Source organism: Chiloscyllium punctatum, chromosome 18 (genome assembly GCF_047496795.1).
Source record: "Chiloscyllium punctatum isolate Juve2018m chromosome 18, sChiPun1.3, whole genome shotgun sequence".
Lineage (NCBI taxonomy): Eukaryota > Metazoa > Chordata > Chondrichthyes > Orectolobiformes > Hemiscylliidae > Chiloscyllium > Chiloscyllium punctatum.
The window spans coordinates 75,141,537-75,166,991 of NC_092756.1; the positions used below are offsets into that span (position 1 = coordinate 75,141,537).

Sequence of the window (25,455 nt, forward strand, 5' to 3'; positions counted from 1 at the left end):
GTTACTGTAGGTAAGTCCCCCGGGGCGGCTGTGGACGTCTCTGCTGCAGCTGAAGAGGGAGAGGGTGGGGCAGGGGGTCCTGCTTGCTGAGAGCTGCGGGCTCCCTTCCCTTTGGTCATCTTTAAGAAATATTAGACTATTTAAATGTAATGACTGGATTAGTGGTGCTGGAAGAGCACAGCAGTTCAGGCAGCATCCAACGAGCAGCGAAATCGACGTTTTGGGCAAAAGCCCTTCATCAGGAATAGCAACTAGTTAAATTTAACAGGTATTATAAATGATTTGGTGAGTGTGGTGGGGGTGGGTGACCCACTTTACCAAAGTCTTGGGAAGAGCACTATAGACACAGACTTGCTGGGTCGCCACCATCTTGGATCCCCCCAACGTGATTTTATTAACAAAGTCTTGAAACAGTTTGTAACATCATTTGGAAATGCATACAAAGGTTCTAAATCAGTTGTGTACAGTCTATGCAGAGAGAAAAGAACCAACAAACCATTGGAATATTGACATTTCTCAAACCTTCTGTATCGTTGTGGAAAGAAAGGCATTTTGTACTTGGGCAGAAAACGATCTCTGTTCAGTGTCAGGCACCAAGAGGGTCTGAGAACTGAAAAGAGGATGTGATCATTTGTCAGAAAGACCTGAGACTGTGTTGTTTTCCTGTTACACCTTAGCAGCAGCTGCCTGAATCTTTAGTGCGTCCCTCAGTGTGTTGTCACAGATCTGGGAGTGTGCTTGGCTGTCACACTCATTTGAGGTCAACTGTTTCCAGTGGTCTGTCAATATAGTGCCCTCGTGGCCTAATGGCTATGGCACTGGCCTCTGAAAGCTGGGATTTCATTTTTAAGCCTGGTCTTTGCAGTGGCTGATTTTCATCCCATGTCAACTTCATCTCAATCCAAATTGACTGGATTTTTTAACTACTCTGTTAAAAATCATTGTGCCTATGTTGAGATCATGGCAAATGCTGTTAAATAGAAACTTTCACAAGGTAATTCCAGGATTTGGGAGATCTTGGGGTGCATTGTCTGAAAGAGACAGCACAGCCACAATGGTCTGAATGCCCGCTAAGATTCTGTTGATTTGTCCTCAATGCAGCTTTTTGCAACATCTCCACTTCCAACTTCCCCAGTTCCTGCAAATATCTTGAAAGTGCTGCACAAAATAACATTGAGCCCTTTGCTATTTTCCTGTCTGCTCCATTTTCCGCAGACTTGAGATGTGCAAAATTGGAGTTTGGTTGATTTCTCATCTGTCCATTTGGGGAGAAATGGGAGGCGGGATCAATTTATCAAGCAGCCAACAATGTGGCATGAGATGGAAGGGGTAAGAACCAATTAGTGAGAGCACAACACACAGAAACACACACAATGAGAGGTCAGGATGCAGTACTTAAAGGCTGCCATGGCAGTTGTGGCCCCAGTGGCCTAATGGATAAGGCACTGGCCTCCTAAGCCAGGGATTGTGGGTTCAAGTCCCATCTGGGGTATCTCTGTCGCTTATCCTCTATTTCTGACCTATTTTGGAAGAAACCCCATCTCCACATTCAGTTGATGGTCAGTGGTATCCAACATGATCTTGCACAAGATTTTCGGGGATCTGCAGGATTGAATGTTGAAGGTGGTGATCAAGGGACTGCTGTTTCTGGATGGGGACGAGATTCCTGAGAGTGCGGTTGGAGAGGTTGCTTTTGGAAGCCAGCTCTCATCACACTCTCATCAACAAACCAACCCTTCAACACCGATCCCTCCAGAACATCGGATATTACTGACAGCGAATACCCTTGCCAACGTTTATAGGTGCACCATCGACAGCATTCTATCTGGATGTATCACTACCTGGTATGCTGAAAATGTGTTGCTGGAAAAGCGCAGCAGGTCAGGCAGCATCCAAGGAACAGGAGAATCAATGTTTCGGGCATAAGCCCTTCTGCTCACTAGCTGGTATGGCAACTATACTATTCAAGATCGGAGACGGTTACAGAGAGTGGTGAACTCGGCCCAGACAATCACAACCTCTACCATCGGGGAGAAGGTACAGAAGCCTGAACACACACACCAACCGGTTTTGAAACAGTTTCTACCCTACTGTTGTTAGAATACCGAACGGTCTCACAGACTCTTAGTATTCGCATGTACCTGTGTTTTTGTTCCTGCTGCTGTTTCCCTATTATTTACTTATCTATGCTACTTAACTCTGTGAGCTGCCTGTATTGCTCACAAGACAAACTTTTCACTGTGCCTGTCATTACTTGCAAATCAAATATTTTCAATGAATCTTCCACCTTTAGGGTCACTGTTATCTTGGTCCAACTCATTCAATGTAAATATAAATTATTGAGTGTGGAATAACTTTATTTCACCTGCATTTTTTCCTGTTAAATGCCAACAGAACAGTATAGAGGTCAATCAAGCTCAATGTTTGTACAGTTCGATGATCTCAAAGCAGCCATGCAGAGTTTTAAAGACAGCAGGTCAGAGATTAACTTAATTTGAATGGAGATAATGCAGTGAGAGGGTTTTAATTGGAGAGAATGTTTACATTGAAAGTATCCCCAGAAGGGATGTAAACCACAGGCAGTAGCTTAGAAGATCAGAGATGGAGCTGTTAGGTCACTGGGACAACACGTGCTTCTGGGGCCATGTCAGGAGAATTGATCCCCTCAACCTTGGTTGTGTTCATGTCAGAACAATGCTGCACTCTCCCAACATTTATGTTCACCAACATTTCACGAGTTTCATCCCACCATCAAACTCACCATAGACTACTGTTTAGTATCTGTCTCATTCTTGGACACATGCATCTCCATCAAGGATGGGCACCACAGCACCTCACTCAACCACAAACCCACCCTCAACATATTAAAACAGCCGTCCCCTCTGACCCCCCTGCACTATACACACACACACACATCCTGTCACACAATACACATACACACTCCCACACTCACACCCACACACACACCTTCTCACAGATGTATACCCCATTACACTCAAACACATACACATACACACACTCTCACAGACACTCACACCATCGCCCCCTCCCACGCACACCCAAATGCACACACTCACTCCCCTGCACGCACACACATATACGTTTGTGGGGTGAATTTGTACATTCAGAATTATGTTTTGTTTTGCTCAAAAACTGCATAAAACCATGTCACATTCTATAAATGCCACTTTAGAAACAGAATCAGTCTGACCGAACACTGGGACACAGACAGATTTTAACCTCACATCTTCAATGCATTATCTGAGCTGAGATGGCACCGATTGTTAAAACTCTCTTGAGAATGTAACTTTAACAAAGGTCTGGGATGTACATAACAAGGAACTGAAACTAACATGATCATTCTGAAAGATGAAAGACTTCAGCTCAATTTGTTTAATATTACATGCCATGACACTGGAACCAGTTGGCTTCCTAACAAACCTCAATAGCAATATATGGTTATCATCAGACAAAGCTCCTCCTGAGCTGAGATTTCACCACCTTGTATGGTGGGATTACAGTCCATCTCCCCCACACCATGAACTTGGTGTTCTGGATTCCTACTCCAGGTCTAGCCAAACTAAATTAAACAGCAGCTATCAGCTCCAGAGAACAGTGCAGCTAAGATCAAAGAGTTACAAAGATTCAAGAAGAACCAGTTCCAACCAGACTGTGGGTTGTATATTGGAGAAGTGTCAGCCTGAGACAATCCACTTTATAGCTCCTGGCATGACAACAGTGAAAGGTATTGGTGTGACCCCATTGGATGATGTGACCCCATTGGCCTAAGCCACAGAACATTCTGGAAGATCAGGGAAAAGGAGGAGAGGGACATGCATCTGGATGTCAGTCCCTTCACAAAGCCTTGAACTGCGGTGGTGCTTTGACCATCTGCTCCAAATTGTTCATAAAAGCCCTAGGGTGAGGAGGGCAGGCCATTCAGCCCATCACATTCACACTGGCCCTTTGAAGAGCATTCCATCCAGGCCCAACTGCTATCCTCTCACCCTGCATTCCCCAAAGCCAATCCACTGAACCTGCACATATTTGGACTGTGGGAGGAAACCAAAGCACCCGGAGTACCCCATGGAGAGAATGTGCAAACTCGACACAAACAGACACCCAAGGGAGGAATCAAGGCCCGGTCCCAGACACTGTGAGGCAGCAGTGCTACCCACTGAGCCACCATGCCATTCCCAGGGGAATCTCAACCGGTTTTCAGCCCTTGTGACTGTGCTGTCAATTTTGCCCCAATCCTGCAGATCCCCAAAAGTTTTGTGCAAGATCACATCCCATCAACTGAATGCAGACATTTGCAAAGTAGGTAAGAGCGAAAGGACATACTATGAAAAGTCAGATATCCCAGGTGGGATTTGAACCCACAATCCCTGACTTCGGAAGCCAGTGCTTTATCCATTAGGCCACGGGGGCTACAGACATGACAAATAAAATGGCAGCCTTTAAATACTGCACCCTGACCTCTCATTGTGTGTTTTTCTGAGTTTTATTCTCTCACTGCACTCTGGGGATCCAAGATGGTGGTGTTCTCAGACGATCATGTTGCAGAGCTTCACACCACAGCACAAGGGGGAAGAATTTCTATCCCGCCCAATCCAGACCATCGCGATATCCTGGGACTCTGAAAAGGTTGTGGAGTCCCAGGACATTGTGAAAAATCAACTTACCTGCGTTTTCATCGTCCAGAGATGTTGAAGAAGGGAGGAGCAGTGTCCGGGGCCAGGCCCCCGGCCCAGCCTGCAGGATCCTCGGACTCGATTACCGACCAGGCCCTGGGGAAGGAGCTCGCGAAATCTCGCGAGATGTTGGGGAAGCAGATTAGAGGCGAAGCTGGCCCCGATCTCTATCATGCTGCAGAAGCATGAACAGCAGCTGGGAGACCTGGAAAAGAGGACGGATGAGGTTGAACACACAGTCACAGTGGTGGAAGCTGATACCAGTTCCTCGAAGGGGAAGATCCAAACATCGGAGGCTGAGGGGTGACCTTACAGAGGTTTATAAAATCATGAGGAGCATGAATAGGGTAAACCGCCAAGGTCTTTTCCCTGGGGTGGGGGACTCCAGAACTAGAGGGCTTCGGTTTAGAGTGAGAGGGAAAAGATATAAAAGAGACCTAAGGGGCAACTTTTTCAGGCAGAGGGTGGTGTGTGTGTGTGGCATGAGCTGCCAGAGGAAGTGGTGGAGGCTGGTACAATTACATCGTTTAAAAGGCATCTGGATGGGTATATGAATAGGAAGAGTTTGGAGGGAGATGGGCCGGGTGCTGGAAGGTGGGACTAGATTGGGTTGGGATATCAGTTCAGCATGGACGGGTTGGACCGAGGGTGTGTTTCTGTGCTGTACATCTCTATGACTCGATGACTGGAAGTGTCAGTCTGAGTAAATCCGTTGTCTAGCTCCTGGCAATGTGACCCCATTGGATGATGTGAACCCAGCTCATGACCCCTTTGGCTAAAGCTACAGAACATTCTGGAAGGTCAGGGAAAAGAAGGATATGAACACACACCTGGATGCCAGTCCCTTAGCAAAGCCTTGACTGGGATCTGCAGCAGAGCTCTGACCATCTGCTCCAAACATGTTCATAAAAGCCCTAGAGTGAGGGGGACAAGCCATTCAGCCCATCAAATCCACACTCAGTCTCTGAAGAGCATTCCATCCAGTCCCAAACCCATCGAGCCACCATGTCATCCTCAGAGAATCTCAGCAGTTCTTCATCATTGTGGCTCTGCTGTCTCTTTCAGACAATTTCACCCGAATCCTGCAGATCCCCGACAACTTTGTGCAAATTCATGTTGGGCAGCACTTCCCATCAACTGAATGCAGACATGGGGACGTTTAAAATGAAGATGAGAAGTAAAGATGAAAGATGGCAAGCTAAGAAAGGGTATCCACCCCAGATGGGACTTGAACCCCCAACCCCTGCCTGAAGATACCAATGCTGTACCCATTAGGTCACTGGGACTACGTTTGTGCTGTGAAACTGGCAGCCTTTAAATACTGCACCCTGATGGCTCATATTGTGTTTTTCTCAGTTTATACTCTCACTGATTGTTTTTTACAACTTCCATCTCATGCTAAAAAATTGGTTGCTTGATGAATTGATCCCATTTCCCATTTGTCCCCAAACGGACAGACAAGAAATCCACCAAACTCCAACTTTGCACAACTCAAGTCTGAGGAAAATGGAGCAGACAGGAATATAGCAAAGGGCACAATATTATTTTGTGCAGCACTTTCAAGATATTTGCAGTTACTGGGGAAGGAGAAAGTGGAGATGTTGCAAAAAGCTGCATTGAAGAGAAATCAACAGAATGTTAGCGGGCATTCAGCCCATTGTGGCTGTGCTGTCTCTTTTCAGATTTCCAGCATTCACAGCATTTAGCTTTTATTGGAGAGCTTGCCATTTCACTTGGCAATGAAAAACGTTTTGTGATTTACACATGAAATAACTGAAACCAACCTGGTCATTCTAAAAGATGAGAGACTTCACACACAATCCAGATGTTTTCAATATATAATTTCAGTGACATCACACTGTACACTTTTTCCATAAATTCTGTGTCTTACAATCTTATACTCCACAACCACCTGACGAAGCAGCAGCGCTCCGAAAGCTAGTACTTTGAGATAATCCTGTTGGACTACAACCTGTTGTTGTCTGATTTTTAATGATGTTTAGTAGAAACTTGCACAAGGTAATTCCAGGATTTGGGAGATCTTGGGGTGAATTGTCTGAAAGAGACAGCACAGCCAAAATGGGCTGAATGCCTGCTAAGATCCTGTTGAATTGTCCTCAATGCAGATTTTTGCAACATCTCCACTTTCTCCTTCCCCACTAACTGCAAATATCTTGAAAGTGCTGCACACAATAACATTGAACCTTTTGCTATTTTCCTGACTGCTCCATTTTCCTCAGTCTTGAGTTGTGCAAAGTTGGAGTTTGGTTGATTTCTCATCTGTCCGTTTGGGGACAAATGGGAAGCGGGATCAATTTATCAAGCAGCCAATTTTTTAGCATGAGATGGAAGTTGTAAAAGACAATCAGGAAGCATACAACACTCAGAAACACACATGATGAGAGGTCAGGGTGCATTATTTACCAGCTGCCATCGGCAACTGTGTGGTTGTGCCCCAGTGGCCTAATGGATGAGGCACTGGCCTCCTAAGCCAGGGATTGTGGGTTCAATTCCCACCTGGGGTGTTTCTGTGGTTTATCCTTTATTTCCAATCTATTTTGGAAAAATCCCCATCTCTGCATTCAGTTGATGCTCAGTGGTCACCAACATGATCTTGCACAAGATTTTCGAGGATCTGCAGGATTGAATGTTGAAGGTGGTGATCAAGTGGCTGCTGTTTCTGGATGGGGACGAGATCCCTGAGAGTGCGGATAGAGAGGTTGCTTTTGGAAGCCAGCTCTCATCACACTCTCATCAACCAACCAACCCTTCAACACTGATCCCTCCAGAACATCGGATATTACTGACAGCAAAAACCCCTGCCAACGTTTATAGGTGCACCATCGACAGCATTCTGTCTGGATGTATCACTACCTGGTTTGGCAACTGTACCATTCAGGATTGGAGACAGTTACAGAGAGTGGTGAACTCGGCCCAGACAATCACAAAGGCCAACCTCCCATCTATAGAATCCATCTCCCAGGCCCACTGTCAAGGAAAGGTCTCCAGCATTCTCAAAGATCCATCCCACCCTGGCAATGTTTTTCTACAACCTCTACCATCGGGGAGAAGGTACAGAAGCCTGAACACACGCACAAACCGGTTTTGAAACAGTTTCTACCCTACTGTTGTTAGAATACTGAACGGTCTCACAAACTCTTAGTATTCGCCTGGACCTGTGTTGTTGTTCCTGCTGCTGTTTCCCTATTATTTACTTATCTATGTTACTGAACTCTGTGAGCTGCCTGTGTTGCTCACAAGAAAAAACTTTTCACTGTGTCTATCATTACTTGCAAACCAATTATTTTCAATGAATCTTCCACCTTTAGGGTCACTGTTATCTTGGTCCAACTCATTCAATGTAAATATAAATTATTGAGTTTGGAATAACTTTATTTCACCTGCATTTTTTCCTGTTAAATACCAACAGGACAGTATAGGGGTCAAGCAAGCTCAATGTTTGTACAGCCAACATTGAAGGAATGGTCCCAGAAAGACAAGAACAAATGGGTCAATGCTAATTCCTGCATCAGTGAGGAAACGAACAACAGATGAGGCGACTGTGGTGAAACAGACATTTGACTGTTTAATTTCAGATCAATGAATCTTCGAATGTGACTGCATATACTGAAGCCCATCATGTCTATGCTGTCTCTTTGGGAGAGCTGAGAAATTAATTCCACTCCCTTTTGCTCCAGTTCATCAAACGTTTGTTGCCACATGTATCAAACTGACTTGGTAATGTTTTAATTCCATGATCACAAAGCAGCCATGCAGATTTTTAAAGACATTAGGTCAGAGATTAACTTAATTTGAATGGAGATAATGCAGTGAGAGGGTTTTAATTGGAGAGAATGTTTAAATTGAAAGTATCCCCAAAAGGGATGTAAACCACAGGCAGTAGCTTAGAAGATCAGAGATGGAGCTGTTAGGTCACTGGGACAACACGTGCTTCTGGGGCCATGTCAGGAGAATTGATCCCCTCAACCTTGGTTGTGTTCATGTCAGAACAATGCTGCACTCTCCCAACGTTTATGTTCACCAACATTTCACGAGTTTCATCCCAGCATCAAACTCACCATGGACTCCTGTTTAGTATCTGTCTCATTCTTGGACACATGCATCTCCATCAAGGATGGACACCACAGCATCTCACTCAACCACAAACCCACCCTCAACATATTAAAACAGCCGTCCCCTCTGTACAAGCCGTACACTTACACAGGATCTGTTCAGGTGAGGGGGGAATGTGAGGGGCACTGGGAAGTACACAAGGATGCCCTGATAAGGATGTGATACGATGCTTAACTCATCAACCCCAGTTCTGACATGCCCCAGGGAGAAACTGCAATGACCTCCTCAGGAGACAGACACGAGCTGCAACCAACAGGGTACCCTTCATTGCCCAGTACTTACCAGGAGCTGAGAAACTACGTCACATTCTCCACAGCCTGCAACACATTATCGATGAGGATGAGCACCTCGCCAAGACCTTCCCCACCCCTCCACTTCTCACCTTTAAACAGCCACCAAACCTTAAACAGACCATTGTTCACAGCAAACTGCCCGGCCTTCAGGACAACACCAAACAACCCTGTCACAGCAGACACTGTAAAACGTGTCAGAGTGTCGCCATGGATACCGCCATTACACATGGGGACATCTCCCACCATGTACGCGGCAGGTACTCATGTGACTTGGACAATGTTGTCTATCTCATACGCTGCAGGGAAGGATGCCCAATGTATGGTACATTGGCGAGACCGAGCAGAGGCTACGGCAACAGATGAATGGGCACCGCGTAACAATCACCAAACAGAGGTGTTCCCTCCCAGTCGGAGATCACTTCAACGATCAGGGACTTTCAACCTCGATCCTTCAGGTAACTATCCACCAAGGTGGACTTTGGGACAGGCTACAACGAAAAGTGGCCGAGCAGAGGCTGATAACCACGTTTGGTACCCATGAGGATGGCCTCAACTGGGACCTTGGGTTCATGTCACACTACAGCTGACCCCACTGCACTACACACACACACACACACACACACACACACACACACTCATCCTGTCACACAATACACATACACGCTCCCACACTCACACATACACACACACACACTCATCCTGTCACACAATACACATACACACTCCCACACTCACACCCACACACACACCTTCTCACAGATGTATACCCCATTACACTCAAACACATACACATACACACACTCTCACAGACACTCACACCATCGCCCCCTACCACGCACACCCAAATGCACACACTCACTCGGTCTTCCCTGCACGCACACACATGTACGTTTGTGGGGTGAATTTGTACGATCAGAATTATGTTTTGTTTTGCTCAAAAACTGCATAAAACCATGTCAGAATCAGTAAATGCCACTTTAGAAATAGAATCAGTCTGACCGAACACAGACAGATTTTAACCTCACATCTTCAATGCATTATCTGAGCTGAGATGGCACTGATTGTTAAAACTCTCTTGAGAATGTAACTTTAACAAAGGTCTGGGATGTACATAACAAGGAACTGAAACTAACATGATCATTCTAAAAGATGAAAGACTTCAGCTCAATTTGTTTAATATTACATGCCATGACACTGCAATCCTGTTGCTAAAACTTCAGTGTTTTACAATCCTGCTCCACAACCACCTGATGAAGAAGCAGCTCTTCGAAAGCTAGTGTTACCCAATAAACCTGTTGGACTATAACCTGGTGCTGTGTGATTTGTAACGTTGTCCGCCCCAGTCTAACAACTGCTCCTCCAAACCATAACCTTTATGTCAATGACTGGTGCGTTTTGGATGATAATGTAAAACATAACAATAGAAACCATCCAAAGTTGGGGCTTGATGTTTTCAAGTCATTACACTATGACTTTTCCCCTGGCGGTTTATTCCATTGTGGGATTGTTTTTATTCATTTCTAGGGCGTGAAATTGCTGGCTAGATCAACATTTATTGCCTCTCCCTAGTTTCCCCTGAAAGGTGATTGGGAGCTATCTTTTTGAACCACTGCAATCCATGTGCTGCCTGTATCTCCTTTCGAACTGATTGAAGATTTAACAGGAGGGAGTCGGCCATTTTGGATTTGTTCAATACATTCACATCATTTGTATGACCCTTTGATATTTTACTTATACATTCTGTGTCTGATGCCTCCTCTCTCATTACACCTGATGAAGGAGCAATGCTCCGAAAGCTCATGTTTTCAAATAAACCTGTTGGACTATAACCTGGTGTGGGGTGATTTTTGACCATTTGTTGGAGGTAAACCTACAATGAATCAATGGAGGGTGTTCCAGGATTGTGACCGAGCTACAGGGAAGGAATGCGATATGTTTCTGACTAGGCCAGTGTTTATTGCCCAGAGGGTGAGTCAACCACATTGCTGTGGGTCTGTAGTCTCACCAGGTTTTCTTCCTGAAAGGAGAATATGGAACCAGTTAGCTTCCTAACAAACCTCAATAGCAAAATATGGTTACCATCAGACAAAGCTCCTCCTGAGCTGAGATTTCACCACCTTGTATGGTGGGATTACAGTCCATCTCCCCTACACCATGAACTTGGTGTTCTGGATTCCTACTCCAGGTCTAGCACTGCACCACCATCTCCCCTTATTAACTGGAATTGAGATCAAACAGACACAGGGTGCTGATCAGAGTTCATGTTTAAAAACATAACAGCCCAAATGGGATATGAACTCACAACCCCTGGCTTTGAACATGGACACCCTCTTCATGATGCATCTGAGGTGAGATACCATGTTAGACACCCAGGCAATTGATAGCTCTGTCTTTGGTTTTGTTCCGAAGATCTTAAAAATTCGGCAATTCAGCTCCTCGAGCCTGCTTTGTCATTCCACACGATCATGGCTGATCTCATCTCGGCCTCAACTCCACTTTCCTGCCTGCTCTCCATAACACTTCAACCCAACTACAGCCTGCATGTAGGGATCCCTTTTCATGGCACAAGGCACTTCACAGGAACCACATTCAGGAAACCATTACACATGGACCGAAACCTTGGCCAAAGAGAGGAACACCTTGAGATCCTGAGACCCCAAGGTAGAGGGGTGGAGATCTTTACAGAGTGACTTCCAGAGGGTACCATCCAGGCACAGACAGTGATGTCCAAGCAATGAATAACAGGAAGCCAATCTGGCCTTTAATTTCCTGAATTATTCTTTTTGCCATTCTTAAAGAAAGAAACAACATTGGGTATTCTCCAGTCCTCTGGGAATTCTCCTGTGACTATAAAGGATACAAATATTTTGTACAAATCCGTAAAAATTTCCACACCTGCCTCTCTCAGGATTCTATGATAGATTCCATCAGGTCTTGGGGACTTGTCTACCTTAATGCTTTTCAAAACACCCAACACCTCCTTTTTAATATTGACATGCTCTAGAATATCAATATACATGACTCACCATCCACCATGTCATAGAGTCATAGAGATGTACAGCATGGAAACAGACCCTTCGGTCCATCCCGTCCATGCCGCCCACATATCCTAATCTAATCACGTCCCATTCGCCCACACTGGGCCCATATCCCTCCCGACCCTTCCTATCCATATCAGTGAGCAGTGTAGGTTTCTTCCCTCCCGCCCTCCTGACCAAGTACACGCTTTCTTTGTCTGTTTTTCTTCCTTTTAAAAGTGCCGTTGTTTTGAGGTTTCTTTTCTCCAAAGTTCCATAATAAAACAGTAATTGCTGCTCCTGGAATTTGAGGAAATCACCCCCAACACCTAAAATGCCTCAAAAAAGGGGCAGCTCTTACAGTCACAACCTTTTCCCGTCCACCATCTTGGACTACCCAGAATCTTTGGAAATACCAATGCAGTTTATTCATTAAGAACCTCACCCACTTCCTCCGGCTCCATGTGTAAATTCCCTCCTTTGCTCTGAGAAGACATACCCTTTCCCTGGTGACCTGTTGCTTGTTATCCCTCTGTAAAATGCCTTGGAGGTTCCTTAATCCTGTTTTCCATAAACGTTGCATGGTCCCTTCAAATATCTCTATTTCCGAGTTTGAGTTCATTTCTGTTATCTCCAGGGCTCTTTCTGTCTTCAGTTTCTTGAACCTTACTTATACCTTCTTCCTCTTTCTGCCTAAGACTTAACAACATAACACGTCTGAACAGGTCAACAAAATATATCGACAGGAACCATCTACAGCATCAACCTGCATTTATTGAGTTATCTTTCAAAACCAATTCAGTGCAATTGAAATACTGTGTGGTATCACTCACTGTAATAAACACTCTCCTTGAATAAGGTGAAGAGAAAGTCATGGCAAATTATAAAATTACCAAAATTATGCATAACAATGGGTCGCAAATATATGTTTATAAGTTACTCTACAGATACTTATAGAAATTAAATAAGGAGGAACAAATATCATCGACAATTAACCATACACTTCGCAATATTTCACTTTCACTGTAGAATTGTAGTTTTCAGATCAAAGTTTTTCTGAAGTTGATCAGATCTCACCCCATCTAATACTTATCTTTTATACCTTTCTCCCCAAACTTGAGAAATCATATGTTTCAGAGGATTGCCTTATTTGATGAGCTGTTCCTTGATATATAATAAGTACAATCCCACAGACTTTGTCATGATTGCACCTTATCTAAAGTCTGAATCAAATCATTCAATAGCAGACAATTCCCAAGAGGTTAATGAGCAAAAGTCCCATTCAATGTTTTCAAGTCTCCATTCTCCTTACGTAAAAAAATTATATACAAGTTAAATACCACAAGTGCTGGAAATCTGCAATAAAATCAGGCAATAATGAAATGCAGCTCAGGTTGCATCCATGGAGAGAAACACAATTCTCAATTTGCAATATTCATTTTGTTTTTTTCAGCAGATGCTTCCAAACCTGAGAGTTTCAACACTTACTGTTTATATTCTTAATGTAGATCATGCCCTTGGAGTGATTAATGTAAATGGACTGTTAAATATCTCACTGAGATGTTCTGGTGAAGGGCATTGTTTCGTAAATACATGGAGCACTTACAAAGAGAGGCTGGTGTGAGAATTGTTCCCGACGTTATTACAGTTCCAGACAGATACCCCAAATTGTTAAGCTCCGAGGTGAGCAGGGATGAAATGGTTTCCTTTCTTTATTTACCTGGATCCTTGGTTGGTCACTAACAGGTTAATTTAAAAAGGGACCCTTTCTTGTGGATGTCTTCCTCCCAAACCAATTGAATTGGTGTTTAAAAGTAGCCAATTAAACCTGGATATGTTGAATTAACAAAAGAGTGAATCTATTCATATCAGAATGCAAAAAGATTATTGTAACTCACATACACACAGATTAGGAAGAGAAGGAGTTGCAGGTAGATAGCACAGTGAAGAAGGCATTTGATCCACTTGCCTTTATGAGTCGGTGTATTGAGTATAGGAATTGGGATGTTGGGTTGTGGCTGTACAGGATATTGGTTAGGCCACCTTTTGGAATACTGCATTCAATTCTGGTTTCCCTGCTATAGAAAGATGTTGTAAAACTTGCAAGCATTCAGAAAAGATTTACAAGGGTGTTGCAATGGTTACAGGGTTTGTGCTATCGGGAGAGGATGAATCGACTGAGGCTATTTTCTCTGGAGTGTCGGAGGCTGAAGGGTGACCTTATAGAGGTTTATAAAATCATGAGGGACATGGATAGGGTGAATAGCTTCAGTCTTTTCCCCAGGGTGGGGGAGTCCAAAAACAGAGGGGAAAAGGTTTAAGGTGAGAGGAATAATAATTTAAAAGGAACCTAAGGGGAAACCTTTTCACGCAGAGGGTGGTGCTTATATGGAACATGCTGCAAGAGGAAGTGGTGGAGGCTGGTACAATAACAACATTTAGAAGTTAAAAGTCACACAACACCAGGTTATAATCCCACAGGTTTATTTGGAAGCACTGGCTTTCAGAGCGCTGCTTCTTCATCAGGTGAAGACAACCACCCAGTGAAGGAGCATCGCTTCGAAAGCTAGTGCTTCCAAATAAACCCACTGGGCTATAGCCTGGTGTTGTGTGATTTTTAACTTTGTCCACCCCAGTCTAACCCCGGCTCCTCCAAAACATTTAAAAGGCATCTGGATGGGGGTATATGAACAGGGTGGGTTTAGAGGGATATGGGCCAAATGCTGGCAAGTCGGACTAGATTAATTCAGGATATCAGGTCGGCATAGACGAGTTGGACCAAAGGGTCTGTTTCCGTGCTGTACAACTCTAATACTCTGTAACATTTAAAAGGCAGCTGGATGGGGACATGAATAAGAAGGCTTCAGAGGGATATGGACCAAATGCTGGTTTGTGGGACGAGATAACTTTCGGATATCTGGTTGGCATGGACGAGTTGGAGCGAAGGATCTGTCCAACTCTGTGACTCTGTAAGTGTCAGCTTTCTTGGGAGGTTTTGACTTTTGTTACAGAGCCTTTTTAAATGACTGGGACATTTTAATTAGTGCTTATTTGGTTTAATTGGTTTCTTTTAATTTGTTTTCAGAGTCGTGTAAGGAGACTTCTGAAAAGTAGGCTGTCAGTAGGTTAGAAGATGGAATAGGTTATGCTGCATTCTGCAATTACAGTGATGATGATGTGCCAAGTGTAATACTTCAACTGGCTTGGCATTGATTTATTGGTTAATACTCTTAGCCATTGAAGTTATAACATCTTCAGTTGAGAGTGAAAGCATATATCTTGGGAGGATATTTAATTGCTCTAAAGATACCACGTATCTGAAAGTTCCCTGCAGTTAATAGATCAATGGGACAGGAATTACCTGTTCTATCACAAAGTAAGTCTGTTTCTCTCTGCTGAACTTCTACTCAGCTAAAGATTGACTCTGCCTGTTGTGTGATATGGCTTTTAATTTCCACTGATCAACCAGATGAACATTAGCAACATAATGTCCCAATATAGGGCTGGTTCTCTTCCACAAAGGGGGGTCTCGCAAGTTCGGGCAGATCTTTCTACTGAGGCAGGAAACGATTTCTCTTCATTCTGAGGCACCAAGAGGGTCTGAGAAATGAAGGGACGATGTCATAACTGGTCAGAAAGGCCTTAGACAGTGTTCTTTAACTGTTACACCTTGACAGCAGCTGCTCCATACTTTAGTGTGTCCCTCAACATGTCATCCTCGATCTTGGAACATGCTCAGCTGTCGCACTCGTTTGAGGTCAACACTTTCAACAGAGAGTGCAAGGTGGGAGCCTGAGGGGCCAAATGGATAAGGCCCTGGCTTCCCAAAGCTGGTAATTGTTGGTTCAAGTTCCATCTGGGGGGCTTGATTTTTAAGCCTGGGCTTTGTTGCTGATTTTTATTCCATGTCAACTTCTCTCAATCCATGCTGACTGAATTTTTCATCGACAGTACTCTGTTAAAAATCACTGTGCCTACGTTGAGATTATGGCAAATGAGGTGACATAGAAACTTGCACAAGGTAATTCCGGGATTTGGGAGATCTTGGGGCGAATTGTCTGAAAGAGACAGCACAGCCACAATGGGCTGAATGCCCGCTAAGATTCTGTTGATTTGTCCTCAATGCAGCTTTTTGCAACATCTCCACTTCCTCCTTCCCCACTAACTGCAAATATCTTGAAAGTGCTGCACACAATAACATTGAGCCCTTTTCCTTCTGCTCCATTTGCCTCAAACTGTGGGTCTGCAAAGTTGGAGTTGAGTTGATTTCTCGACTGGGAGAAAGTGAGCACTGCAGATGTGAGAGATCAGAGTCAAACTGTGTGGTGCTGGAAAAGTACAGCTGGTCAGGTGGCATCCGAGGAGCAGGGGAGTCAATGTTTCCAGCACAATCTCCTCAGGCCTATGCTCAAAATGTCGACTCTCCTGCTCCTCGGACACTGTCTGACCGGCTGTGATTTCTCAAATGTCCGTCTGGGGCCAAATGGGAGGCGAGATCAATTTATCAAGCAGCCGACAATTTCGCATGAAATGGAAGGGGTAAAAAACAATCAGTAAGAGTAGAAAACTCAGAAAAAAACAATATGACAGGGCAGGGTTCAGTATTTAAAGGTTGCCATTTGACCGTGATGGGCATATCCCCAATGGCGTAATGGATAAGGCACTGGTCTCCTATATCAGGAGTTTTTGGGTTCGTGTCCTATCTAGGGTGTCTGATTATTTATGGCTTGTTCACTGTCAATGTTATTTCTAATTGACTTTGGAGAAATCCCCCTTGTCTGCTTTCAGCTGATGGGAAGTGGTGCCCAACATGTTCTTGCTCAAGATTTTCGGGGATCTGCAGGATGGGGGGGTGAATTGTCTGAAAGAGACAGCACAGTCACAATGGCTGAAAACCTGCTGAGATTCTCCTGGGGATGGCATGGTGGCTCAGTGGGTAGCACTGCTGCCTCACAGTGTCAGGGACCGGGCTATGATTCCTCCCTTGGGTGACTATTTTTGTAGAGTTTCCAAGTTGGCTCCGTGGTTAGCACTGCTGTCTCATAGCACCAGGGACCGAGGTTCAATTTCAGCCTCTGGTGACAATTTGTGTGGATTTTGCACTTTCTCCCTGTGTCTGTGTGTGTTTCCTCCAGGTGCTCCAGTTTCTTCCCACAAGTAAATTAGCCATGCAAAATTGCCCAGACTGTTCAGGGATGTGAAGGTTGGGTACATTTGTCAGGAGGACCTGTAGGGGAGTGAGTCTGGGTGGACTTGTTGGGCCAAATGGCCTGTTTCCACACTGTATGGAATCTATGAGAAAGACATTTGGACAGGTACATGACAGGAAATGCTTGTGTGGATGTGGACCAAGTGGAGGCAGGTGCAATTAATTTTAAAGATAATGACTCCATGGCACTGCCCCTTCGCTTTGGGAGAGGAGTACGCCAAGGATGCCCCCTGTCCGGCCAGCTGGATTCCCTGTGCGTGGAGCCTTTCCTGTGCCTCTTGTGGAGGATGTGTGAGTGCCAGGCCTTGTACTCAGCGGCCTCTTCCACCAGGATCAACTGGGCCCAATATTCCAGACGACTGGTCAGTCCGTGACGGGTGGAGTCTCTGCCGGAGGAGTTACGGGGGTTCAGCTGGAGTACCACCATCTCCTCGACCTGGGGGTCTACCTCAGCCCGGCTGAGGAATCCTGGCCGGGGAACTGGCAGGAGCTGGAGGCCAAAGTCTCACCTCGCCTAGGCCTCTGGACAGGACTGCTCCGAGTGCTGTCTCACAGGAGTCGAGTGTTGGTCATAAACCAGCTGGTGCCTGCCATGCTGTGGTACCGGCTGGTCACTTTGGTCCCTCCTCCTGGTTTTGTCACTGACATCCAGAGAATGTTGGTTCACTTCTTCTGGGACAAAAAGATGCACTGGGTCACTGCGCAGGTCCTGAGTCTCCATATTGAGGGGGGCGGTCAGTCGCTGGTGTGCGTTCACACCCAGGTAGCGACGTTCCACCTTCAGACCTTGCAGCGATACCTTTACATTGAGCCTCCCCCTCGGCGGGGTGCCCTGGCGACGTATTTTTTCCACCAGGTGTGTAACCTCAAATACGACACTCAGTGAAGGGCTCTCTACATGGGAGTCCTCCCCCTTTCTCACGGGGATCTGGGGTGGAGGGTATTGCACGCGGCAGTCCGCAGATTGTTGTGGTTCACAGACTCCCAGCCCAACTGCTTGTTCTGTGGTGCTGTGGAGTCCATGGAACAGGGCGCTTGCACTCCCTTTTGAGCTTTCTGGGAAACCTTCTCCTCCGTTTCTGGTTGGACTTCAGCCCCCACACTCCCCATCATTGGGCACCCAGTGCCGAGGGGGGAGGGTTGGTCAGAGGATCTCCTCGTGGGTCTGCTCCTGGGCCTGGCCAAACTGGTTGTTAGGGCCGATTGCCTGACCCTCTTCCATGGTTACGTTCGAGCCCGGGTGTCCCTGGAGAAGGAGCATGCAGTGTCTACCAACATCCTTGAGCTGTTCAGAGAGTGCCCTCCCCCTCACTGTTTGGTCACACAGCATTGCCCTTTGATGCTTGTCACTGGCCACTCGGGTGTTTCCTTTCTTCCTGGTGGTGGGAATTGAATAAAGATTTGTCCATCTGTTGTCTTTCACTGTGTCTCACACGTACACACACACAACATGGGTGCTGGGGAAAATATATGCACTACCACAGTTAGGTAGCAGTGCGGCGGTAAAGAGAAAAACATATGTAACCAGGAGATTTAGAATCCCCTCAGTTCAGGGCACTGACTCTGTCCTGGCTGAGCCACAGTCAGTGTGTTCTTGCAAAACAAAACTTAAAAGCTGCCATTTTAACGACACACATGTGGCCCCAGTGGCCTAATTGATAAGGCACTGGCCTTCTAAGCCAGGGATTGTGGGTTCAAGTCCCATCTGGGGTGTCCGACTTTTAACCCTCATCTTCACGGTTGATCTTCAATCAAGGTCAAGTCAATTTCTCATCTCTGGAGAACCCCCAGGTCTGTGTTGGTTTGGTGGTACCTTGTGTCAGAAAAATACAGAATGTTGAGGATATGCAGGATATCGGGGTGAATTCCCTGAAAGAGACAGGACAGTCACAATGGCTGAAAACCTGCTGAGATTCTCCTAGGGATGGCATGGTGGCTCAGTGGGTAGCACTGCTGCCTCACAGCATCAGGGACCTGGCTTTGATTCCTCCCTTGGGTGTCTGTTTGTGTCGAGTTTGCAAATTCTCTCCATGGGGTACTCCGGGTGCTTTGGTTTCCTCCCACAGCCCAAAGATGTGCAGGTTCGGTCGATTGGCTTTGGGGAATGCAGGGTGAGAGGATAGGGGTTGGGCCTGGATGGGATGCTCTTCAGAGGGTCAGTGGGGACATGATGGACTGAATGGCCTCCTCCCACCCCACTCTAGGGCTTCTCTGAACAGGTTCTGAGCAGATGGTCAGAGCTCCACTGTTTAATTTAGTTTGGCCAATTTTCTGTCAGGTCAAATATCTCCAGCTGAGGATCAATTGAGAATGCCTGATTTTGTTGCCACCGTCACGTGACCACACAGGATTAAGATCAGCTGCACAGTGAAGGTTTCAACAAAATCAAAATCCCAAATAATATTTGAGCCCACAATCTCTGGTTTAGGAAGTTAGTGTCGTACCCATGGGGTCACTGGGGCTCCAACAGATAGAGCTACCAATCTATGGACAAAGCAACTTCTGTTTTGGTTGTGTTGGTGTCAGTCTAAGCTATATTCTGTCAACATTACCAGCTGAACCCCAGATTACCTGCATGTTTGGAATTTATGATAAGGTCCAATATGTCAATGGAAATGATTGAAATCTGGGGGTTGACGGTTGGAACTGATGGGGCTGTGGCTATGCATTTGGGTCCTTACCTTTCTTAGTCAAGGTATTGAATACAATTGCAAGGAGGCTCTGATGGAGATGTGAGGTAGTTAGGCCATCGTTGGAGAACTTGGAGTGCCACATCCACAGATTGGACAAACATTTGTGGGAAGGCAACTGCTGAGGCTGACTCACAGAGTTTACAGAGGGAGATGGATGGGTTAAGGGAATAGCCAAAAACGCAGCAAATGGAAGACAATGAGGGAATGTGTGAGGTCATACACTTTGGTCGGAAGAATAAAGCAGCTGGATATTATTTCAATGGAGAAAGACAGCAGAAGGTTCCAGCACAGAGAGATATGAAATGTGTTTTTGCAGTCTCGCTGTTGATCCTTTGCTGGGACCAACCTTCATGGTAATATCGGTGAGATGTTCTTGGTTTCTCTTTAGTTCTTGAGTCTGGTTAAGCCGATTGTGATTTGCAGGCCATAGTGAGACTGCGGCCAAGATCACCGTCAGTTTCTTGGATGAAGTCTTCACGACTGGTAACGCTGACAGTCACCACTAGAGAGTGTCTCTGCCATTATCTGCAGTTGACCCTGCACATCAACGGTTTCATCAGCAAACCTCAAGAGACAACATCCAAATCCTTTGTGCTCTTGAAGGCAAATCCCTTCTCATTAAGACAAGAAACAAAATATCTTTAATGTGATGATGTTGATTTGAACATTCGGGAAGATCAGGGAAAAGGAGCATAGGGACACACACCTGGATGGCAGTCCCTTCACAAAGCCTTGACTGGGCCTTTGACCATCTGCTCCAAACTTGTTCAGAGAAGCCCGAGAGTGGGGTGGGAGGAGGCCATTCAGACCATCACATCCACACTGACCCTCTGAAAAGCATTCCATCCAGGCCTAACCCCTATCCTCTCATCCTGCATTCCCCAAAGCCAATCCACCGAACCTGCACATCGTTGGGCTGTGGGAGGAAACCAAAGCACCCGGAGTACGCCATGGAGAGAATGTGCAAACTTGACACAAACAGACACCCAAGGGAGGAATCGAAGCCAGGTCCCTGACACTGTGAGGCAGCAGTGTTACCCACTGAGCCACCATGCCATCCCCAGGAGAATCTCAGCAGGTTTTCAGCCATTGTGACTGTCCTGTCTCTTTCTGGGAATTCAGCCTTAATCCTGCAGATCCCCAAAAGGCTTCTGTAAGGTCACATGGGACAGCACATCCCATCAACTGAATGCAGAGATGGGGATGTTTGCAAAGTGGCTTAAAGATTAACGACACATAAGGCAGAGCCCGACACCCCAAATGGGCCTTGAACCCACAATCCCAGGCTCAGGGGGCCAATGCCTTATCCATTAGGCCACTAGGGCTGCACAGTGAACCCAAAAATGGCAGCCTTTAAATACTGCACCCTGACCTCTCATTGTGTGTTTTTCTGAGTTTTATACTCTCACTGCACTCTGGGGATCCAAGATGGCGGTGATCTCAGACAATCATGTTGCAGAGCTTCGCACCACAGCACAAGGGGGAAGAATTTCTATCCTGCCCAATCCAGACCATCGCGATATCCTGGGACTCTGAAAAGGTTGTGGAGTCCCAGGACATTGTGAAAAATCAACTTACCTGCGTTTTCAACGTCCAGGGATGTTGGAGAAGGGAGGAGCAGTGTCCGGGGCCAGGCCCCCGGCCCAGCCTGCAGGATCCTCGGACTCGATTACCTACCAGGCCCTGGGGAAGGAGCTCGCGAAATCTCACGAGATTTTGGGGAAGCAGATAGAGGTGAAGCTGGCTCCGATCTCTATCATGCTGCAGAAGCATGAACAGCAGCTGGGAGACCTGGAAAAGAGGACGGATGAGGTTGAACACAGAGTCACAGCGGTGGAAGCTGATATCAGTTCCTCTAAGGGGAAGATCCAAACATCGGAGGCTGAGGGGTGACCCTACAGAGGTTTATAAAATCATGAGGAGCATGAATAGGGTAAACCGCCAAGGTCTTTTCCCTGGGGTGGGGGACTCCAGAACTAGAGGGCTTAGGTTTAGGTTGAGAGGGAAAAGATATAAAGGAGACCTAAGGGGCAACTTTTTCAGGCAGAGGGTGGTGCGTGTGTGTGGCATGAGCTGCCAGAGGAAGTGGTGGAGGCTGGTACAATTACATTGTTTAAAAGGCATCTGGATGGGTATATGAATAGGAAGAGTTTGGAGGGAGATGGGCCGGGTGCTGGAAGGTGGGACTAGATTGGGTTGGGATATCTGTTCGGCATGGACGGGTTGGACCGAGGGTGTGTTTCTGTGCTGTACATCTCTATGACTCGATGACTGGAAGTGTCAGTCTGAGTAAATCCGTTGTCTAGCTCCTGGCAATGTGATTCCATTGGATGATGTGAACCCAGATCATGATCCCTTTGGCTAAAGCTACAGAACATTCTGGAAGGTCAGGGAAAAGAAGGATATGAACACACACCTGGATGCCAGTCCCTTGGCAAAGCCTTGACTGGGATCTGCAGCAGAGCTCTGACCATCTGCTCCAAACTTGTTCATAAAAGCCCTAGAGTGAGGGGGACAAGCCATTCAGCCCATCAAGTCCACACTCAGCCTCTGAAGAGCATCCCATCCAGGCCCAACCCCTATCCTCTCACCCTGCATTCCCCAAAACCAATCCACCGAACCTGCACATCTTTGGGCTGTGGGAGGAACACAATGCACTCCGAGTACCCCATGGAGAGAATGTGCAAACTCTACACAAACAGACTCCCAAGGGAAGAATCAAAGACAGGTCCCTGACACTGTGAGTCACCATGCCAGCCCCAGGAGAATCTCAGCAGTTCTTTCCCCATTGTGGCTCTGCTGTCTCTTTCAGGCAATTTCGACCCAATCCTGCAGATCCCCGACAACTTTGTGCAAGTTCATGTTGGACAGCACTTCCCATCAACTGAATGCAGACATGGGGATGTTTATAATGTCGATGAGAAGTAAAGTTCAAAGAGGACAACCTATGAAAGTTAGGCACTCAGGATAGGATTTGAACCTACAATCCCTGGCTTAGGAGCCCAATATCTTATCCATGAGGCTACTGGGGCTACATGACTGCAGTCAAACTGGCAGCCTTTAAATACTGCACCCTGATGGCTCATATTGTGTTTTTCTCAGTTTTATACTCTCACTAATTGTTTTTTGCAACTTCCATCTCATGCTAAAAAATTGGCTGCTTGATAAATCAATCTCGCTTCCCATTTGTCCCCAAACGGACACACAAGAAACCAACCAAACTCCAACATTGCACAACTCAAGTCTGAGGAAAATGGAGCAGACAGGAAAATAGCAAAGGGTTCAATGTTATTTTGTGCAACGCTTTCAAGATATTTACAGTTAGTGGGGAGGAAGTAGGTGGAGATGTTGCAAAATGTTGCATTGAGAACAAATGCTTTCTTTGGTTAGACCACACTGGGAATACTGCGTCCAGTTCTGGTTGCCCGATTATAGGAAAGATGTGGATGATTTGGAGAGGGTTCAGAGGGGGTTTACCAGGATGCTGCCTGGACTGGAGGGCTTATCTTATGAAGAGAGGTTGACTGAGCTCGGACATTTCTCATTGGAGAAAAGGAGGAGGAGAGGGGACCTAATTGAGGTATACAAGATATGAGAGGCATGGATAGAGTCGATAGCCAGAGACTATTTCCCAGGGCAGAAATGGCTAACACCAGGGGTCATAATTTTAAGCTGGTTGGAGGAAAGTATAGAGGGGATGTCAGAGCCGGGTTCTTTACACAGAAAGTTTTGAGAGCATGGAATGCGTTGCCAGCAGCAGTTGTGGAAGCAAGGTCATTGGGGACATTTAAGAAACTGCTGGACATGCATATGGTCACAGACATTTGCGGGTGCATACATGAGGATCAATGGTCGGCACAACATCGTGGGCTGAAGGGCCTGTTTGGTGCTGTACTGTTCTTTGATCAATGTCATATGTTCTAAAGCAACAGAATCTTAGCGGGCATTCAGCCCATTGTGGCTGCGCTGTCTCTGTCAGACAATTCTCCCCAAGATCTCCCAAATCCTGGAATTGCCTTGTGCATGTTTCTATTACACAGCATTCGCTATAATCTCAACACAGGCACAGTGATTTTGAACAGAGTAGTTGAAAAATGCAGTCAATTTGGATCGTGATAAAGTTGGCATGGGACAAAAGTCGAGGAGAAAGTGAGGACTGCAGATGCTGGAGATCAGAGCTGAAAATGTGTTGCTGGAAAAGCGCAGCAGGTCAGGCAGCATCCAAGGAACAGGAGAATCGACGTTTCAGGCATCAGCCCTTCTTCAGGAATCATGGGACAAAAGTCAGCTACAAAGACCAAGCTTAAAACGTAAGCAGCCCAGAGGGAAATTAAACCCACAATCCCACACTTTGGAGGACAGTGGTTTAACCAATATGCTACAAGGTCACACATAGCCATTTGCAAGTGTAAAGTCTTGGCATCAAGCGAGCGTTACAGCCCAGCATGTACCAACATCTCAGATGACATGTTGAGGGATACACTAAAGTTTCGGTCAGCTGCTGCCAAGGTGTAACAGGGAAACAACGCAGTCTCAGGTCTTTCTGACAAATTATCACATCATTCTTTCAATTCTCAAACCCTCTTGGTGCCTGACAATGAACAGTGATCAGTTCCTGCCCAAGTACAAAATGCCTTTTTGTTCACAACGATACACAAGCTTTGAGAAATGTCAACATTCCAATGTTTTGTTGGTTCTTATCTCTCTGCATAGACTGTACACAACTGATTTAGAATAGAGGAAAGCATACCAAACGCCTTCTTCACTATCCTATCGATCTTCGACTCTACTTTCAAGGAGCTATGAACCTACACTCTGAGGTTTCTTTGTTCACCAACACTCCCTGGGACATTCCCATTAAGTCTATAAGCCCAGCTAAGATTTGCTTTCCCAAAATGCAGCCCCTCACATTGATCTAAATTAAACTCCACCCATCACTCCTCAGCTCATCGGCCCTTCTAATCAAGATCCCGTTGTAATCTGAGGTAACCTTCTTTGCTGTCCACTACACCTCCAATTTTGGTGTCATCTGCAAACTTACTAATGATACCTCATAATGATACTAACATATATATAAATGACGGAAAGTAGTGGACCCAGCACTGATTCTTGTGGCACTCCATTGGTCACAGGGCTCCAGTCTGAAAAACAACCCTCCACCACCATCCTCTGTCTCCTACCTTTGAGCCAGTTCTGTATCCAAATAGCTAGTTCTCCCTGTATTCCATGAGATCTAACCTTGCTGATCAGTCTCCCATGGGGAACCTTGTCGAACACCTTACTGAAGTCCATAAAGATCACATCCACCTCTCTGCCCTCATCAATCCTCTTTGTGACTTTTTCAGAAAATTCAATCATGTTTTTGAGTCATGATTTCTCCAGCATTTTCTCTGTTTCAGATTTCCAGCATTCACA

General features: G+C 45.8%; 3 non-coding genes across 3 annotated transcripts; all 3 read left to right on the forward strand.

The window, feature by feature from the left end:
* Positions 1-1,419: 1,419 nt before the first annotated feature.
* On the forward strand, positions 1,420-1,492 carry trnar-ccu (transfer RNA arginine (anticodon CCU)). Its single transcript has one exon. It is a non-coding gene; the product is annotated as a tRNA-Arg (tRNA).
* Positions 1,493-7,146: 5,654 nt separating this feature from the next.
* On the forward strand, positions 7,147-7,219 carry trnar-ccu (transfer RNA arginine (anticodon CCU)). Its single transcript has one exon. It is a non-coding gene; the product is annotated as a tRNA-Arg (tRNA).
* An 11,768-nt stretch (positions 7,220-18,987) lies between these two features.
* trnar-ucu (transfer RNA arginine (anticodon UCU)) lies at positions 18,988-19,060 on the forward strand. The gene has a single exon. It is a non-coding gene; the product is annotated as a tRNA-Arg (tRNA).
* Positions 19,061-25,455: the final 6,395 nt, after the last annotated feature.